The sequence below is a fragment of the Ruditapes philippinarum genome, unplaced genomic scaffold, assembly GCF_026571515.1.
Source record: "Ruditapes philippinarum isolate M1 unplaced genomic scaffold, ASM2657151v2 ctg2719_1_1_1_1, whole genome shotgun sequence".
Classification (NCBI taxonomy): Eukaryota; Metazoa; Mollusca; class Bivalvia; order Venerida; family Veneridae; genus Ruditapes; species Ruditapes philippinarum.
Window position 1 is genome coordinate 198,010 of NW_026852935.1, and position 25,900 is coordinate 223,909.

At 30.4% G+C, this 25,900-nt stretch overlaps 1 long non-coding RNA gene across 1 annotated transcript; it reads left to right on the forward strand.

The window, feature by feature from the left end:
• Window positions 1–8,799: 8,799 nt before the first annotated feature.
• LOC132728493 (uncharacterized) lies at window positions 8,800–11,750 on the forward strand. The gene is made up of 3 exons (XR_009625492.1): window positions 8,800–9,085; window positions 10,639–10,833; window positions 11,497–11,750. It is a non-coding gene; the product is annotated as an uncharacterized LOC132728493 (long non-coding RNA).
• Window positions 11,751–25,900: the final 14,150 nt, after the last annotated feature.

The window sequence follows — 25,900 nt, forward strand, 5'->3', positions numbered from 1 at the left end:
GATTAGACAAAACGTTAGAACGATCAAATATCAAGAGAATAACTTGATTGTTTTTATTTTAGTTTATCAAACCAAAAGATATTGCTAAATTTACGAACGAAGAAGTGACTCACTAATATTAAAATTACTAAAAATAATTAATAAATAATCTATGGTAAAAATAATTGAAAAATATTCTGAAATCACCTTTCTTTTTTAAATACTTTAATTTTCAAGATATAACAGTAATATATTTTAAACAGTTAAAAACATTTAAGATATTGTAATAACATGTGAACATTTGAACAATGTATTGGGTAGGCAACGTTTGGTACCAGCCATTATTTGTCAGTTCACGTTTCGTCGGAATACAATGTTTTCCATTTCTGTTTATGAGCCAGACAATTTATAAAATTAATTGGGTTACAAGAAATAACATTTCTATGGCTTTCAAGCTAATGTAATAATGCAAAAGTAATATGACGTACCATGCATGTCTATATCCAATTAGGATGTGTCTTTATTCAGTCGGCATTACAAAATGTCAATTGAACAAAAGCGAGCCTTTGAGCAGTCTGTACATAATAATAACCGCCTGGTACTAATTGGCACTTCCTAGAATATACAACAGTTTGTGCACGAGCATGGAGCGATAAGATATATGCACACACATTCTTTTAATCTAGTTCATCTGTCAATGCAAACACGTTGTTTGACACCTGAAAATGTGTTTATTACTGCAACAACTTCGTTTTTGAGTCCTATAAACCCTAAATGAAACACAATTTCAAAATGAAATAAGTCAGAAATGATTGTAAAGATTGACTCATTTAATAAATAACGCAGCATTAACAGTTTAATTGGCATTTAAATAGCTATGTTTATTAAATAAAATCTACTGCCTAAATAAAAAAATCACATTTTGACCATCCTAGAAGACACAACAAAATGATTGACGACTGATCTTTAATTAATTTCATTTACATTATTTCGGTGTGACTAGATGAAAATAGATTAGTAGTATTTGTAACATACCATCAACTAAATTCTCCTCATAGACTCACAAAGTTCATTTCATAATTGTTCCACAAAGGATTGTTATTTAAATGAATATTATTGTGGCGGAATCAAAGTTCAAAAAGTTGTTTGCGTTGTTTTATGACAGTTTGTATGTTGCTTTTGTTGTTGTTGTTCTTTTTATTTGTTATGTTTATTTATTTGTTTGTTTGCTATTACTAAGGAGAGGGGGTGGGGCTTTAACTGTTCTAATCCCACAACTATTCGATATATGCCTCCATATTCAGGCTAATTTTAATGTTTTTTTTGTAATTGGTATTGTTATAGAGAACTAGTATTTTGTATGGATTTCAAAAAAAACTACTTATATTTTGCTTCTTTTATGACAAATTTATGACTCATTTACCACTACTTTTTCAGATAACAAGCATCTGGCATAGTCAAATTACATTACTTAAACATTAATTAATTCTTATTTGCCCTTTATAAAAAAATAAAAATTAATTCAATTCTCAGGAATAATGTGCCTTTAAGAGCTATATTTCGAACACTGCTTTCGATAGAATTTTTTTTATATATAAAAACGATTTTTCAATGTATATTTACATGTTCATAGACAAGAATGGAATATATTTGCAAAAGTCATTTGACAACTGTGGTGCAACGCGTTTGTCTGAAATACTTCCTTGACAAATTTTTCGAGGCTTCCTGCTTCATTGCTACTTTATTCAAATATTCAACAATCAGCACTTGATGCATTTAAAACTATGCTTCATAGAGACTAGACAAATATGCAATAGGGACATAAAATATTAAGTGCATATTTACAGTGACATTTGAAGATTGGATGCCTGATAAGGCCACTCATTCACGTTTTATCTCATTTACTTGATATGTCCTGCTATATTATGTTCTTTAGATGTCCAGGGCAAATGTCACATGAAGTAAAAATGTATTGAATGACAGATAAAGTGCTGGATATAACTGTTAATGAATTTGATTAATAATGCTTGCAATGGAACCATTTTAACTGTAGCGCCATTGAGATATCAAATTGTAACATTTAAACACCGTGGCTTTTTTATTTTAGTCCCTTTAAGAACATGAAGTGTTTACATTTCAAAATGATGTCGAAAGGTCAGACAAATAATTTGCATAATATTAATATGCGACGCCGTAGCTCACAGCATCATTATATATTATTCCATAGCACGACCAAATGAAATAAATATAATCGCATGCAGCCAGTTTTGCATTTAAACGACCTTTCTAGGAATTCGAGTCAAATTAAAATTCCAACTCAAAATGTCCGAGACACTTTCTAATATATTAAACAATAGATTAAATTTCGTGTTCAGCATTTTTGTGAGTATCCAGCGTACATAATTGATTATACCAACACACAATCCTGGTCTTTAAATTACTCTACCACTAAAAGGCCAGCGTTTATCTCCGTACTTTATGTAAATTCACAACTTCACAACGTCTTTCCTGCACAAAAGGTTGGATAAAAGAGTTGTTTATGGTGTTTGGTAAAGAGTCAATAAATTAAATATTTCTTCACTTTATATTAGTGTACAATATATTACAACGACAATTATAATATATTGGCAATAATGGTAGTAATAAGATATTAACTACTATTTCCAATGTGATGTACAGTCTTACAGGTGGATTATTAAATTGCACTGAAAATTTATGTAAGTTTGACTGTCGAAAGATAATTATAGTACCTCACGTACATTTTATGACATTTTTATGGCTAATTAACTTTCAAACTTGGATTAGTAAACCCATATTTCAAATGCAAATTGTAATTTGACGCTATTAAACAGGACAGAACCAATACTTTGGTAAAGAACTTTCTATCCTGTGAACATTTCCAGGAAAGAATATTTTACAGACAACAATGTTCCTGGGATATGTTAATGCATCTTTGACGATAAAATGATAAATAAAATTCATAAACGTAAGTTACTGTACGTATGTACATTGGTATTACAAATGCTTATACTGTACGTATTAAAAACCGTCAGTAACACAGCTTACCAAGATGAATTAACATATACAAATCACTTATCTCCAGGTCTTAGTTTAATAATGTTCTGCATTCTTTTTTGGAAATATTCATTAAATACACAATTGATAACTTGCTCACGAAACTGAGGCGCATTTATTTTATGACTTTTATTTCACGAATACTAACATAAATGGAGATGAAATATATTATAGGGTTGTTTAATATGAATTTTATGTTATCAACATTCTGCATTTGGTGTGTTAATTGTTGCTGATGCATGAGCTACGATCCAGCTTTGTGGAGATGTTTTATATACAATGTAGTTATAAACGTTTCATTAGGAAACATTTCAATTCAATGTTATGTCTGATCAGGAAATTGTTTATCAATCAATCTACGTTATCATCCAACAGCATTCTCATTTATTGTCTGGAGTCATTAGCAATGATTCCTTTTGCACTAAAACTTGACTGAACGTCAGAACGATACTTTGCGAGGAGGAAACTTGGTATTCATCTTTCAGTTTACCAAGCAAAAAGATATTTCCGAGAACGTTAAGTTAGTTCCTAATATCAAATGTTTTCAAAATATCCAAATTGACTGATTTCGGAAAAAAGAAAAAAAGAACGAAAATACTTTAGACATTAATACTGTAGTTATTTATATAAGTAACTGTAATTTTTCTGCAATTAGCTGTCCTTTTTAGATATTTTTATTTTCAAGATATAAGTGTAATTCCAATAACACAATTAAGCACATTTAGAATATTGTAATAACATGGAAACAATTGTAGAATATACTAGGTAGGCCAAGGTTGGTATCAGTCATTCTTTTTCTGTTAGTAATCGTTTTGTTGGAATACAAAGTCCATTTCTTGATATAGACACTGTATCAAAATTAATTTATAAAATTATTCGTGTTACGAGATATGACATGTCTGTGGCTTTCAATAATGCAAAAGTAATATGACTTTCCTTTCATGACTATATCTAATTAGGATCTATCCTATTTCAGACTGCACTACATAATGTCAATTGAACAGAAGCGATACTCCAGGCAGTCTGTACATGATTATAACCGTCTGGTTCGGATTGGCACTAACAAGGCTATATAACAGCTTAACTCTTTACCACATATATACGCGAAACAACGCACTTTCGACCCCCCCCCTTTTTGGGGCCTCAAATAGTGAAAATATGTCCTATTTGGGCCCTAAACATAAGTTTTCGTTTGAGAAATGTTGCTAAAAATATTGAGCACTTTTTCGGCGCCGCCCCCATGCAAAAGATACATCAGGGTGTTGCCAGAAGGGGGATGTGCCCCCTTCTGTTAGGGGGGGGGGGTTTGAAGGGGGGCGGAGTCCCCCTCATCGCCAAGAAAATTTTGGACTTGTGAGAGGCTAAAAATGACCCCAGGTCGACCATAATGTAACGTTTAACCAAAGCTGAAAAGCCTTTGACTCTATCTCAATCCCTTGAGAAGTTGCAGCACTTTGAAATAAATTTTGATGGAAAAAATCGAGGCAAAATAGTGATTTTTGGCAATTTTGAGATGTCCCCTCGTTGCCATGGTAACAGGAAATTTAAGACTGAGCATGTCGTTACAAAGGCAATGGTCCAGTCAACATTTGTGCCAAGTTTGATTAGTATTGAAGCATTTTTCATAGTTTCATAGCAGTTTGAACTTGTAACAGGAGGCTTTTCAGTGAAAACGGCCATTTTTCACAAAATGCTCATGGGGGAAAGGGTTAAGCAAGAGCATTGAGTGATTAGACATATACACATCTTTTTTATCTGGTTATATTGTCAATACAAACACGTTGTATACAAGTATCATATACTGATGTATTTATTGTTGCAACAATTTTGTATCGAAGTAATAAAGGCACTTATTAATTGAAACATAATTTTAAAATAATACCATAAGAAAAAGTTTTGAACAACTCTCAGATTTCAAATTAATATTAATACAAGTATTAAACATAACATATTATGGTCGATCTTAAATCTACTATATTGATTTTTTAAATAGTTCAATACCATGCATGAAATAATGCACATAAAGGCTTGTTTACAATATGCAGGTATTAATTAAAATGCTTTTAAGATTAAGGCATTTTAAATGGGTGAACAATAATGAATGAGAATTATATTGATGGCTTTTCAATTAAAGGTAAATATCAAACTCCAAAATTAAAGTTGTATAATTTATTTTGCTGTATATCATTTTTAAATTACTTAAACCCTGGTAGATATACGTATTTGGTAAGAGAAGGAAAACATGTAAACGTTTTTAACGTAACGGTTGATTATTGTTGTATTATTATTATTATTTTTATCATTGTTGTTGCTGTCGTCGTCATCGTTGTTGTCATCGTCGTTGTTGTTGTTGTTGTTGTTATCATTACGTTATTATTATTATTATTATTAGTTGTAGTAATAGTGGTAATGGTAGAAGTCGTAGTATTGGTAGTTGTAGTTGTTAGGTAGTGGTAGTGGTATTATTATTATTATTATTATTATTATATTTTAACCTATCACAGAAAAGAACAATTTTCTTTTCGAATTTTAACCCCGATGTTTACAATACCAATCATAATATTTAAGCAATATTAGTTTAAATAAGTAATAGAAAGAGCACCGAAACGCGAGGCTATCTGATTTGTACGAGAGGGCGTAGCCCCCGAGTATTAATCAGATTGCCGAGTGTTTTGGTGTTCTTTCTCTTCTGTATCATAGTCAAACATAAAAACACGTTCCCTGTTGCCACAATATGAAACCCCAAAAAAAGAGTTACCAATGAACGAGCATCTCAATATGATATTTCTGCCGCTTTCCCTTTCTCTGTCGTCACAGTAAGTAAACCCAAGCAAAAATGAGCCAATCAACGGGCATGCTCTGGAATGCGGGTAACTGATACCTGCACTCCAGTTAACGCACTGTGCATGTATATGAATACGATTTAACTGTTAGACGTTTTCAACAGAAAAGTCTCTAAACTATGAAACAAGGTTAAGGTGTATCTTAGTTTAGCTTAAATAGATCACTTCCAAGTCAAATGTAACGATACATCTTCAATCATTTTAAAAATAATGTAACATTGAATGTTTTTTGTTTTTTGTTATTTGATTTTTACTTTTTAATACCTATGTTAATTACCTAAATCCACATTATAGAACTGATTTAAAATGTAACATTTTAACTATCCTAGAAGACACAATAAAATTGACTGGTCGTTGTATTTCATTTACATTATTTTGCGCATGACACCGATGTTTCTCAGATGATTAGTAGATGAACGTTTGACCCTGATAAATGGAACATAATAATTCAAAGGACGATAGGATTAATTCGACAGTGATAGGATTTTTGTTCGAAGACGAATTTAGAATATACTTTTAAGTTTTTACATTGAAACATAAAACTTATCGTCCAATAAACCATCATTTTAGACTCCTAAAGAAAATAGCACTATTGTTCTAAGAAGATTTCATATTTATTTTTCAAATATAATTATTTTTTGGCAGCGATAGTGTTAAAGTATGATAAAATATGATAAGGTAGGTAAAACCTTGATTTATCAATTCTTTATCTATTTTTGTTTACTTTAAATGGCCTGCATTTTGATAGATTGTAGACTTATATAAATGAATATGTTGAACTTTGTTTTGAAAACAATGACTTGAACAATATGACCACATCCTAGGGTAATTAAATATACCTAATTGTATATAATTTACATTGGTACATTATTTATTTGAGCAAGTAGAATAAAAAATAATACACAACACTTCAGTCTATACAATTTGAACGATTATAGCCCTGAACACACACAAAAATACAAATTAAGTGTTAATATATCAAATCAAATTATTTTGATTGTATTTAATCGAATATGTTCAATATTATTTACACATTTAGTGTTCATTATGAATTTTAATTCACAGGCTGACTAGCACCTATAAAATCCAATAAATTAGTAGCAAGTTTGTTTTGTTAAGTTACTCCTTAAAGTGTGGAAGAGAGATGTTTTCTGTTTGTCTGTTCAGAATAAAAATATGTTAATCAATGTAACGGCATTATGTCGTACAGTGAAATGACCATATTTCCTACTCACATTTGATTGTCTTTGTGTTTTGAAACAAAATGCTGTTTTATCCTTTTTATTTATATAAGCAATCACATAGCGGTAAACTTAGAGGAAAATTATTACATACTATATCACATAATACTGGATAAAAAATAAAGGAACAAATCATTTCGTCTACAGACAAAGCATATTTATTCAATGGTTATTTTGTTGTTATGTTACATTATGGTACATAACATGTTGAAATAACACCTTTCTATGTAAACTATTATTATTTACGGCTACATTTGTATATCGTTTACATGATTTGTTGCTGGAATGCGTGTGAATAAAAACTGACAAACATAGATTATTTTCAATTTAATGATAATAAAAACGATACATACGCATAGGGTTTGTTTTGGTATTGTGAATATATGCAAGACACTACATACTGTACTAAATAAAAGATTTATATGCTGTTTTGAGATGAATGGAATTATTTTGCGTTATTTTTCTTTTAGTAAATAAAAATGAGTAAATATATGTTTTTTTAAATATATTTATCGCATCAAGACATAGCCTACTTAACTCTCATTTTTACCATTTTCTCTAAGTTTAATCATTTATGTACAATAATGGTTGCACTTGAGGAACATTATCTAAAGGTGCACGCATATATTAATACTCCTTTAATATGTTAAGTTTACTTAAACATCAGCACTTAAGTTTTTACTCGTTCTTCCATTGTAACATCATATTATTTAAACACGCTCTTGTAATTAATGGACACAGAACTATTTGAAATTTAATGACGTGTTGTGTTATATTATCCGCTATTTATATAAAATCATTGTTTCGGATAAAGAAAAGATCATTGAATCACCATGCCACAGTTACTTATTCATCCAAATGACATTCTTTATTAATATTCTTTTATAAGGGTGGAATCACAATTTTCTCTGACATTTGAATCTTATATGCCATCAGCCTGAAATATCATTGTTAAAAACAAGGAATTGGAGTAATAGCTGCTTGTTTCACATATAAAGCTTAACTATTTCATCATTATATAGAACACATTAAAACAAAAACAGTATTTTTAATTCCCATATGAATACATGAAGCGTGTGAATATGCTGTTGTGAAAGGCAAAATATCAATCAAGACTTTTCTGCATGTTATAGCATATATTAAAAGAAAAAGATGGCAATAATGGCTCTTAATCGCTCGCTTGAGAATGTGTCAAATATTCTATAAGAACCAGCAAATGGGTTGAGGAGATGTCATTTCCGTCTTATATGTTAACTAATCATGCAAACAGCCGTCTTTTTTACATAATTATAGTTATGATAGTATCAAGGATAGAAAATGGCTACCAAATAATGAATGATAATTATGCAGCAAAATAATCATTACAGAACAGCAACTTTTTCATGTCATTATTACACATAATGCATAATGATTTCTCTAATTTGTTTTTTTTTATTTGGTGTTTAAGTGAGTTCCTTCCTCATATCTAAAACGAGATTAAAACGAGATCCTCAACTCACACATTTCCTTCACTGTTTTTTATTCATAGGTCTGGCAGCCATTTTGACATTATTTCTATAATGAAAACATAAAATGGCTGTTTAAATTTGTATTACCTTTATTTATGTGAGTACTTTTTCGACGATTCCGCTTTATTTATGAAACTATTGTACTTTTTACATATAGGCCAGTCATAATAGAAATTAAGGTAAAACTAATTCCTTCACAAATGTTTTCACGATCAAATAAAAGATAAACATTATCTACATTTTGAGAAAAAAGTCCTCAAAATATCTCCTTGCAGAATCCTGAAAAATCGATCATAAAGATTTAGTAAAAATCGATATTTAAATGTGTCTCTTAAATTACACCATACTTTCATTTTATGCACGTTCGGTGACGTCACGTTTATTATATTTTCGTTGAAAGATCTGAAGTTACTTCAATTCCAGCATTCCTAGTGCAAAGGTGAGTAATTTTAGTCATTTTTATATTCTTCTGTATAAATTAGGGAAAAATATGTCAGTAGATAGATTTAATTGACCACTAATCAATCGATTATGCAGATGACAAAATGTGTCATATAATTTCGCGATTTTAAACACAATTTTGAATGAAGTAATCATTAAAAGAGAGTTTATCTTTTACTCGACGTTCTACATTGTTTCCTTTTGTACAATTATCTAAAATGACACAGAATTAACCACACATCTTACTGAGTATTTAAAAAAATGTGTATGCACTAGTTATGTAATTTTTTCTTTCTACGGAAGCGTGTTGTGACCAAAATCACGAAAATCTAGGGATATTTTTAAAATGTTAAATTTGACTTATTTCAAAGAGTTGGCATGTTTTATGAATTGTGGAAATCCTAATTAAAACAAATAATATGTTAACTTGATGTAAACAAACGTATTTTGTAATACATAATGCATTTCTAAGCGAATTGATAATATTCCAGCATGTTATATGAAAAATAGACAGCATATCCAATAGGGTGTAATCAAGCTAAAACTATTACCTATTAATGAGGAAGTTGTTACTGGAACTTTATACATTACTTTTACTTCTTAACAGAAGACATGGATTTAAAACCCAAATTATTATGCCAATTATTTGATTTTTTTTGTAGGCTCAATCATATCATATGCATCTGAGAGTATGGGGTTATAGCAAATCAAAAGTTAATTGAGCATATTCACTTGAAATATTGTAAAATAATTTTAAATGTTAGAGCCAATACAAGCAATGTTCGTATATACGGCGAACTCGGCCGTTACCCATTATATATAAATCGATACGTAAGAATAATTAAGTTTTGGTGCAAATTGATAAATACTGACAATATAATTTTACGGAAAACATATGAATTAAGTTTATCTGATTGTTATAAAGGTAAAAAACTGGGTATCAAATGTTAAAGAAATGCTAGATATACCGGTATATGGTTTATCCGAATACTTTTTTGAAAATAATATTGTAGATAGTAAATTATTTCCAAAAATATTTAAACAAGAGTTATTGATAATCATATACAAATATGGCATTCATCTGTAGAAAATAATTCTGTTTTACAACTTTGTGTAGCTTGATAATCTACCCTCATGATACCAGTGCCAGTTGTATGTATATTTTAAGTAATGTTTTCCATGTTGTTGTCAGCATTTATAGAACAGTTGTTGTATTGTTGTATAATTAGTTAGAAGATGGACAGACACGTGCCTTCTACACAAGGGGTAATGGGATGTGAGAGAAAAATGGCTTTTTACGTAGATATATCTTATTGAATGAATGAAAACAAAACAATTGGTGTCTTTCAGGTTTGTTAATACAACAGAAATTGATATATCAACACAAATTTACACCACTGTTTTACAGCATGATTATAATAAATGCACATACAAAAGAGTTTGCTCATACCAACATTTTCTCAGGCGTTTCCCTATTATATCATTTCAATACTATTTTTTTTAAATATCTTTTTGATAATGTTTTATGGACTTTATATATCTTATTTTCAGAGGAAGGGCTTAACATGGTATGGGATGGTTGATTGCAGAAGACAATATTTAGTGAGAGTCCAGCCTTTTATATTTTGGCGAACATAAATCAATCCGTTGATTGGATGTGACAAGAATTTTCCATATTTCCAAGTTAGGAGAGGCTAAATGGGTTCTGTTTGAAAAGATCCAGCATATTTGAAAAGCAATTAACAGGTAAATCAAAGAAAAACCCTCTATATTTTTAATACACAGTTGGTGTACCAGATTCAATTTTGTGTGCTACTGCATACATAACCTTTCTAAAGGGAATTCAGTGATAGGTATTATTTTCAGCGCGTAGAACCACCAATATTCTATAAGTTAGTTTGGGATAGCTATGTCAGATAATAGACTTCAAAACCCAGGCAGGACTCGAACCTTCACCCTTCATCGTTAACACCGTAAGAAGCAAGTGTTTTGAAGTCAATGACCTTAAACACTCGACCAAAACTTCCAATTTAGTTATCTGTATGAAAGTATAGGTGCTGTTTTGTTCAGTATTTCCTACTTATATGGTACATTATGATGTTTCACAGTCAGTGCTACTTTCAGCCGATAGGCAATTTACACGCTTTAAATTTGTTATAACAATATAACATGAAACATATTTTCTAAAGAAGAAAGCTGAGGCCCGTTTTTGCTGAGGCTAAACGTGCGTCATTAATGTATGAATTATTTGTAGATAATTCAATATAAAAATATAAATCTAAAAGCACAATCCTATCTTGCTTGTCATAGTACCTACATTTTCAGTTTGACATACAATTGTTTTATTTTAAAAGTAGAATGTAAAGTTCGCATTTTTATTTATCATTTTATTTTGTAACAATTTTACAGATGCGGAACAATGTGTCTCTGTGAAAAGGGTGTAGGCTAAAGGTTTCAACAGCACCGGCCGAAAAAGTGGAGATATAATTCAGCATTGAACAAGGGCAGGGCAATATGTATATATACATGTGTAGCGTTGTCAGACTATATGGATAGTCGGGCCTCGGTGACAAAAATGATGAAATAACATTGTGTTTTTTCAGTGTCTTAACATTCAGAAGATTCATTTTATTTTAAAATGTCTTTTTACAATAATTTTTTTTTACAAAACTTCCATGGTAAAGTAAGTGCAATTTAGCATTGGTAAGATATTCACTTGAAGGATTGATTTTCAGAACAGAAATGCAAATACAATGTATATAAATAATAATTATTTGTGTAAAATGTATTGCAATTTTGAATTATAATATGAATTTAGATAGATTCATACAACTTTATTCTTGGTAGAGCTAACTTGTAAGAATATTTAATGGAATCTGACTTAAAGTAAAAAAAAAAAATTATCATTAGTGGGTGGGGTAATGTTTTATACCAGTCTAAATGATGATGTATAGATTATGCAGTGTTGCGACTTTTTGAATGTAATCAACATTGGTTGAAGCGTTTTGGATTAAATAAGGTATGTTTGTGTATTAATGTGTTACTTTGTTAATGATCATATTTGCGTAGAATATCTGGGTTATTTAATTTCACAGATTTTTCTAATTGAAAACACATGATTTCAAAACATGACATTTTTAGCATTTTATACTTCGAATTTTTTTGAGGACTTTTTTCCTGTAGCAACACATATATAGTAGATAACAAATATGCAAATATCTTTTCTGAAGGAATTTGTTTGAGGTTGGGTCTTTTTTTTGGCTAAAATGCCTAGCCTAATACTATCTTGATTTCTTTCTCAATACAATTTTAAATTCAAAATTTTTATTTTTTTGTACTTGTAACAAATACAACAACATTTTTATTTGTTTGAAACTATCCATAAAACAAAACCATATCCAAGCAGTGTACGACAAGGATAATTAAATATTATTTTAACCATCAGTTTGAAAAATACTAAACAAAGTTTGAGTCAGTCCTTAGTGCTGTTCCGGAGTTTCAATTCATTTCTTAGCGTGATATCTCAGAAAGTATCTCCAGGAAAGAACAGAAAAACATGAGTTTGTACTTGATGATTGACAGTAAGTACAATGGAGCAATCAACGGGTGGAACTCTTGATTCACAAACCTTTGTTAAACAGATAATTAGTTTGTATTATGTTGAAAAATAGTTCATTATTGTTTCCAAGGCAAACTCATGTACACCCAGTGCTTTTTGCAAGCACTTATAAGTAGCACATGGCTGTCAAATGTGACAACTACTGTAAAACAATGGCAATATCAGTAAACCGAATATCAATTTCAGGTTGACATTAAAATATGAATTTGAAAAACAGTTGATTTTTATTGTTGTTGTTTCTTTGGGGGGATGGGTCTTTTGTTGTTGTTGTTTTAAACTTACGAGAAGAAAACATTATGAAAGCGCCAAAAATAATTTTAGAATTGTCCTGTTGTCCTGTTTCTTGACCAATTTTAATTTGATATAATTTAAATAATGAACCTAAGATTAATTTCCCAATTTATTTACACACGTGACTGGTAAAATATCAGTTAACAAGTGTGGTATACAATATGATTAATAAATATAATATAAAGTACAAATATAACGTACAGTTTTGTACAAACATTGTCAAAACTTGACTTGTTTAACTATTTCTTTTTATTCATTAAAATAGTGATTTTATTATGTAAGATATTGTTTACATCGTTAAATCGTGAAAGCATCTTGGTACATTCAATTAAATGTCTGTAAGATATTGATACAAATTTGGAAAAAAGGATAATACAACACAATTACGTGATTATGTGAACATTTCAGTCTCGCCATATCCCCAAGCACTGGCTTGAGCGGTACTCAGTTCGCAACACTAAAATTGCTGGAATCAATAATCCCAAATGACCAGAAGCCTTGTTCTTTCCATTTCAATCAATACTATAAAATATTTATTGTCAGACCTCAAATAATTGTTGGAACGAAGTAACAAAAACTGTTTGCTGATGTAACCATTCATACATTTAAATATAATGACTCGTAAGTATATTGTATGATACACAATAAAGTTAGTATTGTATTTGGTATATGATATTACGTTCTTTAAATTAAATATTACATATTTATTATTATTGCGTTAGACATAAGCTACATAACGCTGTCTGTCATAAAACTGACACAGTCAAAAGTTATAATAGCGTGCAAACACTTGTTTGATCTTTTTTGTAAGCACAGTTTGTCGTCACGTACTTTATTTATGTATATTCATCGCTTAAATATCTTATTTTCCGTTTTTTTTCTAATTATACACACCTAAATACTCTCAATAATTTAATAATTTATACAATTATGCGGGATTACGAAATATCACATTTTGTCCCTTTCAAGCTAATGTAATAATGCAAAAGTAATAAGTTTTTGCTTTCATAACCATATCAAATTAAGATGTATCTAATTTGGGTTGTCTGGATTACATCATGTCTATTGAACAAAAGCAATATTCTGAGCAGCCTTTACGTCTTTGAAACTTGTCGGTCTGTTTGTATAAACCATTCTGCTTCTGATTGCCTATAACCTTAAAAGCCTTTGCATCATTAATTCATTGTTGGTATGTTTTTCAACTGATATATATTAACACATTTTATTGCAAAAGTAAACGAACTTATTTATTGCAACAGTTTTGTTTGAATAACGAAACGCAAATATTGAAATAAAAATAGGGATGATTCTTTTGTCATAAAATATGTAAAAACTTTAACAGAATTAGCAGTTACTGTTTGACTTTTCTCATACTTGACTTAAATTTTAAATTACCAATTTACCTTATGCTTTGTTTTTTAAATAAAGCTATGGGAACTTTCAACCGAATGTGAAAATTTTCAGAAGTCAATCATATTCCCGACAGCAAGGTAATAAGTTGCATCAAAATTAGCTTTATTATGAGCATATTTATGTTATTCTGGTTCACTTTTTGTTACTGACAGCCTATGTTTGCGAGGACCTGACAGATCAAATTTTGAATCTGGAACAAATCATCATTAAAAAAATATTGTAATAAAACACATTGGATGTAAAATAAATAATCAAACTATAAAAAGTTTTTATTGTAGTTTGTCAAACTGCCGTTGTACAACGTGTATTTAAACTTAATGCTATTTAAACATTCATTGAAATTCCAGCCTAAAGGCTCATTTGCATAATATGAATATTAAATATTATCACACACCCGTGCCGATTTTGCGACTCCGTAAATATGGTATTGCACGGCCGTGCATATATTTTGACGTGACGTCATTAACGTTATACAAACATAGTGTAAAGACGCGCTAAATGTTAGCGTTATACTATAGGCGCGTCAATGAAAAATGACTCTTATTTCACTTTAAACGGTCTTTATTTTGGGTATGTGATAAATAGAATATTAAATTCGTGTAAGTTCATTACTAAATTTATTGCACTCGTTGGATAAAATAATATTATGCTCGCCAGAGGCTCGCATAATATAATTTTATTCAACTCGTGCAATAAATTCAGTATTGAACTTACACTCATTCAATATCCTCTATTTATTTAATGTTTCATGTTTAAACATATTAGTAGCATGAATACATTTTTGAACACTTACATTTTTAAATCACATTTTGACGAGTCATACTGGTTTCAAAGATTTGTCATAGATTTTGATATCAAAGCATGACTCTCGACATGACCTTGATAGTAACATTAGAGTTTTACAAATAAAACTGACGTTTGCGTATTAAACTTGCAGATTTTATTTCTGTTTTTGTTTCGTTGAAATCAAAGTCCTTTTCATAATAGCGATAAATATGTAGTTTTTCGTTGCTCGTTGCTTTCATAAACAATCACAAAGCCAATAAGCATATATCGCTACAGATAATCATGACAGACTGTACCACATATATCTATACAAATATTCTAGCGAAGCAACATTTTGTCTCCATTCAGCGACTATTAATATCATACAAGGTACAAATATAAGTGTTATTGCAGCAATTAGCAGGGTTTGTAGACATTCTAGGAAATGATGTCGTTCTATGGGAAATACAAAAATGTTTACGACTTCATTGCAACATAATTGTTGTATATTTATAGCTGATTTGTTTTCAAAACTTGCCTCGGATACATGCATTGTGTTCTATAAACTATACTTAAATAAGAAGAAATGGCCTAAAATGCACAATAGGTATCAGAAAAGAATAAATGTTGCAGCATTTAAAACGGCAAACATGAGTTTTAATAGGTATAAATATTGGTTAAGAATATTTTAGAGGCTTATCACCTGAAGAAAGTAGTGCTGCAAGTCAATGATTTGCCATAAACAAAGCAAACTGTAAACAGTGATATCAAGATTCCCCGTTTATTCTTACTTACATTGTTAAATTCTTAAACAAGAGCTGAATCAGACAATATTATTTTATCTGACATATGGACATCATTCTTCTAATATCTTAAATATCCTCTTGACATAACAAGTAAATAGAACAATCCCTACTTATGTTATATATGAAGTGTAACTGTTAAATAGTATTGGAAGAGCTTACAGAAAATCAAAAGATCAGTTTATTTATAAATTATGTGAATGTCCTGTTTGGAAAGAAAAATGTCGAAAAATATGTTTTGAAATAGGCAAATCTGCTCGCTAAAGGGTGTAAAGCTATGTTTAAAAATAATATTCGGTCAAACTGAATTATTACATAATCTTATGAATAATTCTCCAAAGGGTTTTTACATAAGAATGTCTAGATTATAAAACGCGCAAAGTATGATAATGTAATTAAATGTTTCGGAACAAAACATTACGCTGCCATTTTAGTAGGGATCTAATTGCTTAGTTATAAGTTCGTGCATGTGCCATTCGCTAAAATGGAAACATCCAAACGTATTTTATACAGCTATTCTTAAAGCTAATTTCCAAAATAAAAATAATGATGTTGAATCAGATATAAAGGTGTAAACTCTTTAATGTGAATAAATAAATGATGTTTACACATTTCAGAATTTAATAGTTTTCCGTATGGCATAAGAAACAAAATTCATAATCATAGCGGCCAATTTCCTATCCTGAAATTATTTAACGTTACATAAACCGTTGAGAATAAGCGTCTTAAACATTTACAACCAGATTGGATTGTGAGTCATTAAACATCACTGTTTGCAATGATTTCTCTAGTGGAATAAGGGAAAATACATTATCTATAGATATCCGTCTTGTTCTAATCTAAGTCATTCCGCCAGGTCATATAAAACACATATTTCATCTTTAGATAAAATGACACACGTTACTGAATTAATGAATTGGCGACTAGTGTCCAGTAAATGCGTGCGATGACAATATAAAAAGACGTTGTAGGTCAGATTGTCAATGAGCGTGTCCATAGATTGGGTTAAGAGAGAACTCGTGAATGCTCACTAAAACGTAGCAAAAATATGACACAAAACAATAATGTTGTGTTGGTATTATGAATTTAGGACAATGATAATTTAACACGGATAAATTGTTTCAAAATATTTTTAACCAAGACTTTTGACTTACTATTATCTGTTTCATTAAAGAAATTTTACGACGTAACATGACATATAAGGATAACTCAACAAGAGATAAAGTCTTATAGGCGTTTTTCAAAAGTATTTATTGGTGGTGTTTCCATACTCAAAATATAGACACATGATTTTAAAAATCAAGAGCTCTAAAGTATTTAAGCACTATAAGAGAAATAACAAATTTGTTAATTACAACATATATATGAATCAAACATATTTACATAATTATAGAGATTTACATAACCCCTTATCTGGAATATCCAAAAAATGTCTTAAAACCCAAGTAACCATGTGCTTCACTTTAGAGTTGTTATGCTTTTCTTGTCATTGAATGGATCGTTGATTCCACCACTTTAAAGTGTTGACAATTGAGTACCAACCAAGCCGGTGCTCGGAGACGTATGGGAAATTGCATGTTTTCATTTTCTCATGTACAGACTTAATCAAACCAAGTCTGCAATTTTCATGCAATTTTGTTGTGATTAATGATCTTTTTATCAAATTTTTGCGCAGGACTTTACAAACAAAGCGTTGCAAGGAGACACGAAAATAATTGCATGTCTAAGTTAAACCGAAACAAGACGTTATTACTTTAACAAGAATGATATCTACATACTGTAAGGTTTCTCAACTACTCTCACTCTCATATCTATATTGAATATTTTAAACGAAAGTTGAAGCACGCCTTTCTATTGCTTATTACGGTTCCGTCCTTTCGTTTCTTATGTACATGTAGTTTTCTGTGTTGAAACTTATGAGGAAACCGCATTTTATAAAATCGATTATGATACAAACTAAAATAATAAAAATAATCAATGACAAAACACTCAGTGCTTTACTCTCGTGGGAAAAGAACATGTTCCTCTTTCAATATACTGGTTTGCATATTTCCTACAATCTTGCACGAGTTGCAAAGAATTAATTCCGTCCTATCTCTATTCTGCATTCTTCAATATTTTAAAATAAATTGTCTGGCTTTCTGGATTTAAGTCATTTAATATTCACAAGTAACAAGATTGTGGAAGAATTTCAAAGACAACAAACTATTGACATTTTATTGGTTTGGTAATAAAGGCAAGATTGCAAATGATATAAGACCACCAAGGACGCATTGAAGCCACTTTCTCATTTTTGTTTGTTTTGATTTATATTTTGTTAATTTCGATTCCACAAGGTTTGTTAAAAATGATTGTTTACACTTATTTCAGCTATCGTGTATCACCTGTGTCACAAATCATGAAAATTGAAAGAAAGAACAAAATAAAATGCATATGAACATTCATTCAGATGTTATATTTCAGAAGAGACTTTCCTATATGTATTCAATAATGATGCATCTGTTTTAGTATGAATTCCAATATGTTACTTCGATCAAAATCTTACATTAGACTGTGAATGTTTTTTTGATTGTTTCTATCCTAATTTGATCTAATCATGACAAGATAGTATCTTCAAACAGCATTGAGTGAATAATAATAATAATAGTTACAATTGTGTAAGATGTTCACGCCTCCTTTATCGTCCGGGAAGAGTTACAAATATGTCTCTATTTTATCATCATTATTATTTTTATGCAAATAAATACAAATGTTATTCAAACAATTTTCTGTCGTAACATAATGATAAGACTGATAACTCAATGAGAATGCTAGCACTTTTGATCAATATCATTACAAAGTAATTACACTATTGTTATGCCTACTCAGATATTCCATTTAAAATTGCAAAACTTTGAGCAATAAGTGCTGAAAATTGCCGTTTATTTAAATGATGGGTATTTACTGCTTTGCTCTTTACATTAACGTACAACTTGATTTCTTTTCTCGTTGTGGATGCGATTGATTTATTTTCAATAACATTTATATTGCTTGGAGAGAAAACAATTCTTAAAACCAAATAAACAAGACAAACCCTACAAAGTAAATGGGTTACGTGATTTTTTCGATGCACAAGAGAACGCGATTGTCGGCAAGATCACGCAAATGTTACGTGATTACTTACAGTACATATATCTCGTACGTGTGCTTATCTTTCTGTTTGTATTATCTGAAATCCTGCAAATTGTTGAAATTGAAGAAATTCGATGCTCAAATTTGAAACTATAAAATATTGTTAATTGCTTGACAGTCTCCTTGTAATTACAATATAACATTAATATGTTTTGACTTCACACAAGTACATAATTATGTCCTGTTTAAAATTCTACACAATATAATAGGTGGTAATAATATAAATATATATTATTTCATTTAAATACTGGCTGGTGTTTTTTTTAAAGAAAACATACTTTACTTATTAACTTAATTTATGATATTGAACACAGCTTGCCATACAAAAAATATTCATTCTTTTATTCAAATTAGACATATTTAGTAAGAATTTCATACATTTCAATACATTTCTGTGATTATTTTTTTCTAAAGGATGCATTATATATCTTTCAGAAAATCTTTAAATGAAATTTATTAGTTTTAATGTCAATGATTATCCAGAAACATAACTTTGAGGGGATAATTTGTTTTTTAAATTTCAGTCATTCATTTAAGACAAAATTACAAAGAGCGTGGTTGTTTCTTGCTTTTACCAAAAGTTTTATCATTCTTATCAATGACCAATAATTACGATAAAATAACAAATCAATGAAAGGGATTTTTTTGTCCATTTCCCATTGAGTGCAATACGTGCTTTATTTAAATAGACCATATTTATTAAAGAAACATTTATTCCCAAAGGCTTTTGTATTTATTAAATAATCTATTTCAATTTCTTATTTCAATTCAAAGTTTATTTCTGCGATATCGTTATCTTAAATCTTGATTTATTATTTCACTCAAGAAATTCCAATATATTATGCAAATAGTTTTAAATAATCTCTTCTGTAACTGATTACGTTATTTGATTAATTAATTGTGTAAATTCCCTTAGACTCAAGGATTAACGGGACGAATTGCTTACTAATAAATAAATATTAACGTATCTAAATAATATTAGATAGTTATAGTTGTCCGAGGAAAAAAATAGAATTAAATCATAGGAGCAAAGATCTTGTTAATTTTCCTCTAAGAATTATGACAACGAATTAATAGTTACAAATCTAAGTAACTCTCAAGCAAAGGCTTAAGCGTGTATTCAAAATTTAACACAAACATATTGGTAAGTGTCTTTGTCATAATTTGAAAACATGAACATTTTCATTGTTACAGATTTTGAATATAAATCGAAAAAGTGTTATATAGTATTATTATAATGAAATTAGTATAAATCTGTATATGTTATGAAAAAAACCTGAATGGCATTACGGAACGACAAATATTTTCAAGAAACATCACAAGATATTTTGTGCAATCGATAATATATCAAGAAAAGAAATCTTTGTGCAAAAATAGTCATTTTGCAATCAAGGAAAGTGTAGTTACCTTCTTTTTGAAAAATAAAACTAAAAAAGGAAAATTCGTCACATCGTTTATGTTTTTTTTTCTCTCGAAATTTGCAAAAAAAAATAAGAGAAGAAATATTAAAATCTAGACAATTTTTCTTTGTTCTTTTTTACGGAATTTTAAAGCTTACTTGAAAGATACAGTTTTGATAAAATTATAATAAACACAAACTTAAAAATAGTGGCACAACAACAAATTACTAGAGCATAATAAACATTCCATCAAATTATTTTCTGTCATCAAAAAAATTTGTAACAGTTTGTGTCACTATTTTCATTATTTTACAATTATTCATATGCAAAGGTTTAGAAATGTATGTTTCAGTTGTTGTACTCGATTAAGAAACTAATAGTCAGATGTTTCCGTAAAAAACCCCTAAAAAGTTAAATGTCATGGCATTTAAATTTAATTCAAACATTAATCAATTAATAAGTTAATCCATTGGGTCTATTTTATATGCAAACAAATATGTCAGACAATTTACAAATGCTTATGCAGCTACAATATTTCACTTTTTTATTGAGTTAGTCCAATTTATACAATACAGCAATACAATACAACCGTGTTTGAAAATGTCTTTAAAAATTGCTTATGTTATAAAGCGTGGCCAAATCCATTTGTTTATGTTTCTTTTCATTGTTTGTATCGGTATATATCATAAAATATTATAAACTAGTTACATTCACTAATAAAAATTCGCAGGCACTTTCTGTTGCAAATTATTGCCTGATTAATTCATTTTCAATTAAAACTGTTTTTTTAAAAACAAAGAATGAAAATGCAATTTGGGGATTGGGCATTTTTATTGAATAGATCAAACGGTCAAACATTGAACTCTTATAAAAAAGAGAAAAACAGAATCCCTAAAGAAAGTCAAACACAATGTACAAGCTCAGCATGTCCCTTTATAGTAGTATATCAGTGAACCCTTCTATGTGCAGTTCATTGACCGACATTATGTGTTTTCACAATGCGACTTGGGACTTCAGCTTAGTAACAAAACTGTCACAAACATCTTAAGTAAGTATGTCCTAAGAGCCTTTCCCTCAAGAGTTTGGACAGACACAACATATTCTATTCAACGGTCAAACACCTTCTTCCAATGAATTATCCAATATCTTGTGCGGAAACATGTTCCAAGGCTTCATACATATTAAGAGAAGTCATAACTCTTTCAAGTGTATACATTCGTTAATTTAGTTCCTTATTTTTGTTGTTAGGATAAATATTTTTGTAACTCAGTTTTATGCTTGATATTTTGATCTTAAGATTTTTATAGAAAAATGACATGGGAAAATTGTATAGCTATGTATACTATTCCAAATGAAGATTTGAATACAAGTAGGAGACATGTCGAATACTTAACACACTTTAAGCATTTTACATAAAGCATTCTTTATCTTAAACAATATTTCATCTTTAAACGTTTCATGTGATAATTGACAAAAGAGCAATAAAGTCCAACGGCAAAACATTTCTGTCTATACAAAAATGTCACCTTTTGTGATGCCGTTTCTGCAACTACGTCAATGGCTCTCTAATAATGACTCCCTCCGTAAGTATTCTTTGAAGTCCGCCATATACTGTTATCGTTTCCAAAAGGTCTAAATATGTGAATATTTTCCCATAAGAATAAAACCCTAGAAGTTCTTAAAATACACTTCGTTGAGAAACATACTTACATGTATATATTGCTTAATATATCAGTTTATATCTCTACTTCATAGGTGATAAAATGCCTGAAAAGAACCCTAAAAGAGCAATAAAGTCCGTCGGCAAAACATTTCTGTCTATACGAAAATGTCTTTTTTGTGATACCATTTCTAACCATACGTCATTGACTCTCTTATTATGCTGACTATTGATATTCTTTGCAAGACTATTTCGTGAACTTTTGATGTATTTTAAAGAAGCTCCGGTTTGGTCAAGAGACATACATAGATCAAGCGGGCAAATCTGCGTATAGAAACATTTACCTCACTCAGAATAGATTTCTCTATATCATTTGTTAATGAGAGTCCTTCCATGGTTTGCCTAATTTTGGGTAATTATGCACATTTAAATGATCGTACTTGAAAAACACGGGGCGGGGGAATAATCTAAAGCGCACAAGTTATTGGTCCAGGCCTGCATAAAATGTTATACAAATATAGAAACAATATGTGCAGTCCCCTCATGTCAGAAAAAACCTCAGTGGAGTTAAGGTTGTTGTGATTAATGCTTCCGAGGGATCACTTTGTTTCCAGATTTTTAAACTTCACAACAGCAATTGTCAAGTGCTGTGTGGTAGCTGTAAAAAGTTGACCCGTTCTTCATTTCAGTGTCGTTATATTTTCCTGGTCCTTGGGATCATTGTTGCCAGCACTATTAAGTGTTGAGAATTGAGTACCGCTCAAGCCGGTGCTAGGGGGCGTGAGGGATGTTGCACATATTCATTATCCCTCATGTACAGACTCAATCAAACCGAGTCTGCATTTCTCTTGTAATTGTGTTGTGATTAATGCTTGCTTCCGAGGGATCACTTTGTTTGTAGATTGGAATGTCTACCATATAGCAGCACTTCATAGCACATAATTCTAAAGTGAATAAAAAAAATAATAAAAAAAATAATAGAAAAGCCTTTATCAATTCATGATCTTAAGAAATATATTCTTTTTTAAAATGACGAGACTTGAAGTATCATTGCAAGTTTTTTATACCATTAGAAGGCGGTCATTTGCTCTCACTGTTTTCCCAGAATATTTATTCATATTGTGCCAAATGACTCAATATTAATAATAAATGTTTTAATGCTTTACACTCAAATTGGTATAAAATTGCGCGTAGTATCATATTACAATTTGATATCCGTATTTCTTATTTTCTTACTCATATTTTCCCGTTTTAGTGCCGCAGTTGATTCAAGAAAGATTTTCAAAGATTATGTCTTCCAGGTCTTTGGACCTCAGTGAACTTTCATTGTAAAATATAAATGATTTGTTTCCTAAGATCAGGATCATGGATTAGTAATGAAATAATATAATGATTTTTCTTTATCCCTATAAGTGATTACACAAATTAACTAAGGCATTATGTTAACCATTTCAATCTACAAATCTGGTTTGTGAAAATAGTGACACATACTCTCATTCTAACCCATAGTTCAATAAGCAATGAAATGAACTTTAGATTTTCCAAAAGCATGTGTCTGTTTTAAACAAAGATGTTTCTGCCTCTATTAAATGGGCTTGTATATCCGTGTTATTTGTGCCCTGTGGCGGCTATAGAAAGTGTCCCCGTACATTTAATCAATGATGTTATATTTTCGATCCTTGAAGATCGTACAGCGCGACATAATTGTTGTGCTTGTGGTATTTTTAGTTTCAACTTTTTGGCACTTTCTAGTTGGGTGGTTCCAATATACCTACTTGAATAATGTTGAATCACCCTTAGGATATGTTGCCTGCTTTTTAAATTTGTCTTTTGACGTCCTATCTGTGATATGCAGGCTTCATAACTTCAGATCCCCTTTCAAAATTCCATTTTATTTAGTTCCGCCCATTGTTTTCTCGTTTAGGGCACACGCATTTTTTTACTCGGCGGATGTTTCAAAATTCTAAATTTTACCAGTTCATGTTAAATGTTGAATTCTGCTTAAGCCGGTGCTAGGGGGCGTGGACGGTAATTTGCACTTTCCAGTACCGTCCATGAACAGGCTCAATCAAACCGGGCCTGCAACTATTTCAATTTTGCCGTGTTGGGCTTTCTTTAGGGATTCTGTATTTATCTATTTTAGGATCACATCCGTGTTATTTGTGCCGTGTGGCGGCTGTAAAAAGTCTCCACGTACATTTTATCAATGATGTTATATTTTCGATCCTTGAAGATCGTTCAGCGCGACATAATTGTTGTGCTTGTGGTATTTTTAGTTTCAACTTTTTGGCACTTTCTAGTTGGGTGGTTCCAATATTCCTACTTGAATAATGTTGAATCACCCTTAGGATATGTTGCCTGCTTTTTAAATTTGTCTTTTGACGTCCTATCTGTGATATGCAGGCTTCATAACCTCAGATCCCCTTTCAAAATTCCATTTTATTAGTTCCGCCCATTGTTTTCTCGTTTAGGGCACACGCATTTTTTTACTCGGCGGATGTTTCAAAATTCTAAATTTTACCAGTTCATGTTAAATGTTGAATTCTGCATTAGCCGGTGCTAGGGGGCGTGGACGGTAACTTGCACTTTCCAGTACCGTCCATGAACAGGCTCAATCAAACCGAGCCTGCAACATTTTCAATTTTGCCGTGTTGGGCTTTCTTTAGGGATTCTGTATTTATCTATTGTAGTTCCAAATGAAAAGTTATGTGCATGGATAGAATGAACGTGGTAATTTTTTAGGTCAATGGAACATCGTCATTCATTCCAGATACGATTTTCCGGACTGAACGTTTGCCAATTGATATTTTCTTTTCAGATTACTTTACGACATCGCTGCTCAACCTCCTACATGTTTAAAGTTCTAATATAGAACTTACCGGCAGACAAATACAAACCTTTATTTTCATCCGTTGCATAAAGGCCGTGTGTCTGTTGTTTGATTTTGTTACATATCTTTTTTTGCTGCACATACCTGAAAAACTATGACAGGTACGGTTTAGCAATATGGATCTGTGGGATTTTCGGAAGTTGCTTTGTAAGTTTTCATAATTTATAGCGATATCCACAATTGCTTTTAATGATGGTAAAGTTCTTGATACTTTCATCAATAATTACGTTCCGGTTGCCTACTGCAAAGTACGATTGAGGACTAAATTGTTATCACGTAGTTGCAAGTTTGAACCCTAATATTGCCAAACTTAACAAGATCGTTTGATTTTATTTACTTTCGAAGAAACAAATAAGTTTATAGATACATATATTAAAGATGTGCTTAAACAAACATGAATTGCATTGTTATAAATACTTTTACATAATATATCATGGTTGAGATTAAATAAAAAAATGAGTTATCAAATTGAATATGATATAATGCATTCGACAGATAATTATTTGTCAGAAAAGTCATTGATATCAAACAAGTGTTTCAGACATTCACGACATATTATTTCCTTTCTAAATCAGTGTCAGGGTTTTACCGGCCGTTGTCCGTTTGTTAATGTCTCAATTTCCGGGATCTAGATGACGACCGTAGAATTTCTCCCATTAGATAGCAATGATGCCAGCCTGGATAGAAAATCGTATTGTTATTAAATTATTAAATTATCAATGATTTGAGTAAAATATTATTTAAATATTTGACTCACAGTCCAAACTAGTTTATTTAACATTAAACACATTTATCGAAAAT